This window comes from Lepidothrix coronata, unplaced genomic scaffold (assembly GCF_001604755.1).
Source record: "Lepidothrix coronata isolate B3197 unplaced genomic scaffold, Lepidothrix_coronata-1.0 Scaffold31, whole genome shotgun sequence".
NCBI lineage: Eukaryota > Metazoa > Chordata > Aves > Passeriformes > Pipridae > Lepidothrix > Lepidothrix coronata.
In genome coordinates this window covers 5,254,629-5,261,503 of record NW_016690211.1, presented here as the reverse complement: position 1 = coordinate 5,261,503, position 6,875 = coordinate 5,254,629, and the positions used below count along the sequence as shown (strand labels likewise).

Sequence of the window (6,875 nt, the reverse complement as noted above, 5' to 3'; positions counted from 1 at the left end):
TAGTAATCAGCAATTAATTAAAATTTAATCTCCTTGAGTGGGTGGTAAGATATAAGGTTTGAGTCATAATAATCATGTCTAGACTAAAATAAAAAAGGACAAGTTTCTTTACTCTTTCCCTGACAGGTGTGTTTGACAGCCCATATCATATTTTATAGCATCGTTTTTGTCGTTTTTGAGTTTCTCCTCTGCTTCCAAGTTGAAACTGGCAAATACCGGATGTGAACAAATATTCTAGCAGTGCTATGAATTGTAGTGCCAATATTGGACTATAGAGTTCCCTGCTGAAGAGCCAACACAATTTTTGTTGTTTCTCAAGGACTGTTTTACTTGACTTGTGTTTTGGGAGTGGTCCTTGCAGTCAGCCATCTCCCTGCTCATGTCCAAGTCCTGCTTTGGAGGGAGCTGGCTGGAGGAGCCACTGTGAAAAGCCACTGTGTGAGCCAGGAGTTAATCAGCACAATCACGCAGCCAGTACTCAGACTGACGCCTGGCCCTCTTGCACTTGGCAGATAGGTGCAGCCTTTGACTCATCTTCTGGCAATGCCCAAGGGCTTATGTGGTTTGTTTCTGCAGCTCTGATATTTACAATCAGTTTAATAACATAAAATCTGTATCCTTCCATTCAGACTGACTTCTTCATGAGAACTGGAACTGTATTTGTCACATCTGGAGCACTGTGTCCACCCTAGGGCTCCTGATCACCAGAAATGCATACAGCTACCTACAGGAGAGAGTCCAGCAAAGGGCCATGAAGGTGATTAAAGGCTTAGGATATCTGATGTACAAGGCCTGGCTGATGGACCTGGTGCTGTTCGGTCTGGAGAAGAGAAGGTTCAAGAGGGATTTTATGAATATGTATAAAAATCTGATGGGAGAATCAAGAAGAGGGAGCCAGGCTTTTCTCAATGGTGCTCAGTGAAAGACAAGAGACCTCAGGCAGGAACTGAAATACATGAAATTCCATTTAAACATATGTAATGGTTTTGGGTCTAGGCCTTCCTTCCTGGTAACCAGGAAGGAAGTAAGTAAGTATTCCATCCTATTCCTTTACGTAACCAAACACATAAATAGATGGAGAGTGAAGCCTCTTCCTCTCTTCCCTTCTGGCAAGGTTTGGAGACAGCAGACTTCCGCAGGTAGGTCTTGCTCCTGTGGGGGAGCTGAGGCCTGGCTGGGCCTACAGGGCCTGTTGTTTTTGCTGATCCAGGGTCCAGTAGTGTGGCGGCGGTCGTTCAGTGTGATTGCTGCTGTCCCAAGGAAAGTAGTAAGATATTCTTTTGCTAATTCTTTAGTTTGCTAGATCCTGAGTTTTCGATTGTGCTTCTCTCTTTTGGTTTTGTCCTTTTTTTGTCCCTATTTTCCCCCTTCCCCTTCCCTTTTCCTTTTGGGATTGTATGTAGTATTTCAACTGTATATAACTGTACTATATGTAAATACATATATATATTAATATAGTTCAGCTAGTCTGAATTTTTTCATAGTTTTTTTTTCTCTTTTGCTCTTTGCAGGAGGTTTTGTGCTGGGTCTTGGGGACTTGGCAGGGAGCCAAATCAAAACTTAGACAACACAGAAACTAGCTATGAACTGAATAGTTCTGAAGGTGGTCAAACACTGTAACGAGTTGCCCAGAAAGATTGTGGAGTCTCCATATTTGGAGATACCCAAAGCCTGACCGAACAAGGCCCTGGGCGACCTGCTCTCTATGACCCCTCCTAGAGCAAGGGTTTGGGCAGGACAATTGCCAGAGATGCCTTCCTACAGAAAACATTCTCAAAAAAGTAAGCCTACAATATTTTCAATGTGTTTGACACATATGGAGGTACTGCTGCCTTATGCATAAACCTGTTAGATGCCCAGGTGGATAACCATGCAATTTAGTTGTGTTTATGAAAATTGCATACATTCAAAATACAAATACTGTACGTATTTTACTTTTTAAAAGCAGTGTTAGCTACAGATTCTGAAGGGTTTTTCCTCCCTTTTTCTCCTTTTGACAGAATGGCTCACTGCAACCACCATTTTCAAGTGTTGAGGAAGTCATTGTCATAAATGTAAAGTCCTTTAAGGGGAAATGAAGAGAAGCCACATCTCCCCTGATATGCTAGGCACTGCAAATAGCCCTGCAGGGACTCTGGTTCTGCGGCCAACAGCAAAAAGCCACATTCACAAATGAAATAGGCACCTTTTGCAAGGGGCAGCCCTTTTACCTAGAAGCAACAGCTAAGCTGTACTGCTACTAGTCTTTGCTGAATATCCAGAAGGTTTTGAAGGTGTTAATGTGTGAGCACCTATTTTAATAAATTAATAGCTGGAGGAATGAAGCTGACTGGAGTCTGCCCCTCAGGTCATAATTGAAGGTCATAAACTGAAGAATGGCTGTGGATACAATGCACAAAAAAGAACAGGAGCTGCCAGCTCCAGAGAGATGGTCACAAGGAAAATAATGAACTATATTCAGGAAAAAATACAAGGTATAAGAATTAGGAAGACATGTCCCCACTTTAAAAAGAATGTAGTCTTGTGTAGGAAAAGGGCAGGGACAGAAAATCTTATAAATAACAATCATGTGCTTTTTCTGTGTTTTCTCTAAGGGTGGTGGAATATTTTCATAAATCTATGACTAATTTTTTAGTTCTGGATCTCAAGCCAACTCTGCAATTAGCTAAACCTTTTAGTATTTTTAGTAAGATTACTATGTGGATGCGTTCAGCCAAGTTAGTCACACACATGCAAACACTTTTTTTTCACTGAACATTTATTATTCATGACCATGACCTCTGTGGCTGAGGAGGCAAAAAAGCAGTTATTAGTTTTTTCAATAACAAAAATGATCATGTGTTTGATGTGATAGGTCAAATCTTACCCAGAACTATGACAGAAAATAAAAATTTCTTTTAGGAAAAAATCACCTATCTTTAGATATCTAAAGGTAGCCAAGTCTATCTTTGGAGCTAGTTTCTTCTGCAAAACCATTATGGAAGATAGGAGGGGTTTTTTTGGTGTAGTTAACTGGTGTAGAGGGTATCGAGGCTGTTACTAAAGGGAAGTGACACAGTATGCTGGTATTGCCTGGCTGAATGTGAATTTACTGAGTATGGCAATCCTTTTCATAATAATGAACTTGTAATATGACTTTGATATTAGTTTTATTAGATTTTAGATCAATCTTTTAATATTTTTGTAAAGTTATTTTGATAAGTGATAGAATTCTTATAGTTTATTATATATGCTACCTCTGACCTTTTTTCTCTTCTTTATGCTAACTTCTTCATCTCCAAGTATTCTTCTGAAGTCTTTTAAATCTCTGAAGCTCCATAAATAACTTTTTCTCGTATTTATATTGAAGTAACTGAGTTACATTGTATCTTGAAAAGTTTTATCAAGTATTGCAATAAATGAAAGCCTTGTCAGATGTACACAAATATTTTCAACAACACTAAGAATTATTGTGGTGTGTAATAAGTAACTGTGAGCAAATAGCATGATTCTCAGTCTTAAGGATGAAAAACATATTACTGAACAAAGCAGTAAAATCTTACAGTAGATTATATCTTGGCAAAAGTACATCATGGATTTAGTTGCTCTTTAGCAGAAATTTATTCATTTTAGGCTTCTTAGGTCCCTGTTCATCATTCTTTTTGGCATTTTATACCACTTCTAGCAAACCTATGTCCAATTAAAAGGAACAGCTAGTTACAAGGGAAGTTTCTAGATGAGAGTCTTTATGGGTACCTATTTCTGTGCTTCTAGTATAAAAACCCAGGTTTGAGGGCTGTAAAATTTGAACTTAAGACCTGTTTTATCTGTATCGTAGTAAAAATATGATCCTTTTTTTGGGCTACATTCACATCTTACGTATTTATTTTCTGTCCTTAGTACATCCTATATCCCCTTGCTAAAATTTTTAATGTGGAACTCATAGTACAAGATGGGAATTCAGAAAACAGAAAAAAATGTGGTGATGTGTATGCTGTCATGGTACATGTGCTGGCTGTGCTGTTACAGTCTTTCTTACCTGGACTCTGTAGACTAGTAGGTCTGGAAACAATGCTCTGAGTTGTATTTTGATCTCCATCCATCTCTCCTTAAAACACAAACCATAAAGGAGAGTGATTGGACCACTGAAGACCTCTATCAACCTCACTCCCATATGATTAAATTGAAAGCACAGCCTTGTCAGCTTGGCTGTCAAGGGGAAGCATCATTTATAATGCTCAAGACCCTGATCTTTTGGAAAAGTAAATAAAACACATTAGATGCCTCACAGCAGGAAAAGGTTTTCCTTGGTTGTTTGGGTTTTGTTTATTGACAATGTTTCCAAAACCACATTGTTGTTTTGTTCATGATCATGTTCTGAGCCTATTAATTAGTCTCTCTTTGCTCATCCTGCAGCAGTGACTAGATGCTCCAGCCTTGTAAATGGCTCCATATAAACCCATAATAAAGAGCTGAAGATCTTTTTTCCTCCTCTCAAATTACACAAAGTGAATAGTGCAAACAGTTGGGAGGGGTTCAAGGCACAGCAGGCAATAGATGTGATTATGGCCTGTTCAAGTTTGAGCCCATTCTTGTGGGTAACCAAGGCAGTGAAGATATGGTGACACATTTTGTTGTATGTCTAAAGGAAAAACACCCCTTTAGCCCCAGGTGCACATGCTATCAGGAGCTAAAGCACATGTCACTGTGACTTTGCTGTGGCTAGGTGAAGACAGTAGAGTTTTAGCATATACAGTGGTTGTATCTTCATTTTTGTCCTGTAGGCTTATAAAATTAGATGGGTTATGCATACCAGCTGTCTAATATCTGCCAATATTTTGTCATCTTTGGTGAACAGACAATTCAAAGAGGAAAGTGAGGCAGGATGAGGAGGGCGATGACTTGATTTTAATCACAGCTGTTTTCCCTCCACTGTCAGGTGTGTTTGGCAGGCTGAAGTTAGTGTGTTGAGCTGGGAGTGCTGGCGCAGCTGTATAGTTTTCTCTATGCAGAGCAGTAGGACTGTGCCAGGAGCTGTGTTGCAGGAAAGGTGGGTTCAGATTTGAGCCAGACCAGCAAAAACGGGGGCAGGTAGTCTAACCAGCAGGATGCAGTAATCTCAGTCCTTGGTGAATCTAGGCTCCAGAAAGCAGATGATCTTAATTTACAAGGGCAAAGTAAGTTATTCAAGGGTATGGGAGGTATTAATTGGATCAGACCTTGTGTTGCTGCACCCCGGGAACAAGACCTTGCTTTGCCAGCTAGGGATGAGTACCTGAAATTCCATAGGGATCTTTCCTCTCTTCTTGCAATTACTTGATTTAGAGTTATGTATTGCTTTGGTGTTAAAAGGTGCTTTCTACCATTTAAAGCACACAGAAAATTTCTTACGAAATACTTTTTGCACAGATTAATAGGAAGGAAATGGTTAGCAATTATTCCTTAGCTAAAATGATCAGACTACAGAAGTCTTCTTTTTTTTTCCTAACATGTTCTTCTGTGGTAAACCTCGTGTTTTCTTGAATATATTTTTGAATAATTACTTTTGTAAATCTGAGAAGATTGGGGATTGGTTGGATTGCAAAAGAGGCTTTGCAAGGCATAACTTGGGCCCAGTTCCTCTCATTTCAGGTCAAACATTACTCTGAAATAGAATAAGGTTTTGTTTGTGGATTTTTGTGGAAAGGACGATGAGAGTGGAGTCTATAAGAGAGAAACCATGTGGCAAATGCTTTCTTAGCACTTATTACCCTGAAAGCATATCAGCATATATCAGATTCATGCTAATCAAATCGTGTTAACGCCTCATCATGTAGCTCTGCTGCATCATTCTGTGCTTTGTGACCTAACTGGTGTAATGAAGATGGAAATTTTTATAGCACACCCCTCAAAACCCAATTACTAGCAGACTATACCCTTTCTCACTTACACATTGATCAGATATTACAACTTCTACTTGATGATAAAGTTCACTTTTCCTGTGGATCACATAAGTGGTGTGTAAGGACATGCCAGTTATGGGTGGCCATCTCTCTCTGCTTCTGGCAAGCCAGATTCAGCCAGGTCTCCTGTTGAAGGGTCTATGAACTGCCAGCGGGTCCAGCTGGATATCTGCATAACAGAATCAAGAACCCAGCTCACATGCTTATACTTCACCTCTGACCACAGTGCTTGCAATATCAGGAGGGGAGCAACTACAGGAACTTCCCTTTTTGGAAGTCAGTAGGAAAACTGACTGAATAAGGACTGTGGCAACTTGGTTGTAGACAAGCATCAGTTCTCAACTAAATGTAACAGCTGATGGTGCTATCCTTATCTCTTGTTCAGTAAAATGTCATAGAATCACAGAATTACAGAATATGCTGAGTTGGAAGGGACTCATCAGGATCACTGAGTCCAACTCCTGGCCCTGTACAGGACACCCCAAGAATCCCCCTATGTGCCTGAGAGGATTGTCCAAACAGTTCTTGAACTCTTAGGTCAGCCTTGGTGCTGTGAACACTTCCCTGGTGAGCCTGTTCCAGCACCCAGCCATTCAAAACCTTTTCCCAATATCCAGTCTAAGCCTCCTCTGACTCAGCTTCATGCAGTTTCTTTGAGTCCTGTCCACTGGTCATGAGAGTGAAGAGATCAGTACCTGCCTCTCTGCTTCCTCCAGTGAGAATGCTGAAGATCACAATGAGGTCTCCCCTCAGTCTCGTCCTCTCCAGGCTGAACAGACAAAGTGACCTCAGCCACTCCTCATATGGCTTCCCCTCAAGGCCCTTCACCATCCTCGTGGCCCTCCTTTGGATGCTTTCTAAAAGCTTAATGTCTTTTTATATTGTGGTGCCCAAAACTACACGCAGTACTCAAGGTGAGGCCCCCCCCACTGCAGAGCAGAGTGGGACAATTCC

The 6,875-nt window shown here is 40.6% G+C and overlaps 1 long non-coding RNA gene across 2 annotated transcripts in view; it reads left to right on the top strand.

Annotated features, from left to right (window-relative positions):
- The first annotated feature begins 423 nt into the window (after positions 1-423).
- LOC108495439 overlaps positions 424-6,875 on the top strand; it is a 24,432-nt gene continuing 17,980 nt past the window's right edge. The window contains exons 1-4 of one of the 2 annotated variants that reach the window (XR_001874121.1): positions 424-516; positions 630-1,267; positions 1,512-1,781; positions 2,348-2,439. This is a non-coding gene — a long non-coding RNA (uncharacterized LOC108495439). Of the gene's footprint in view, positions 517-629; positions 1,268-1,511; positions 1,782-2,347; positions 2,440-6,875 lie in introns of those variants that run through there. The other variant, XR_001874120.1, reaches the window with a different exon arrangement.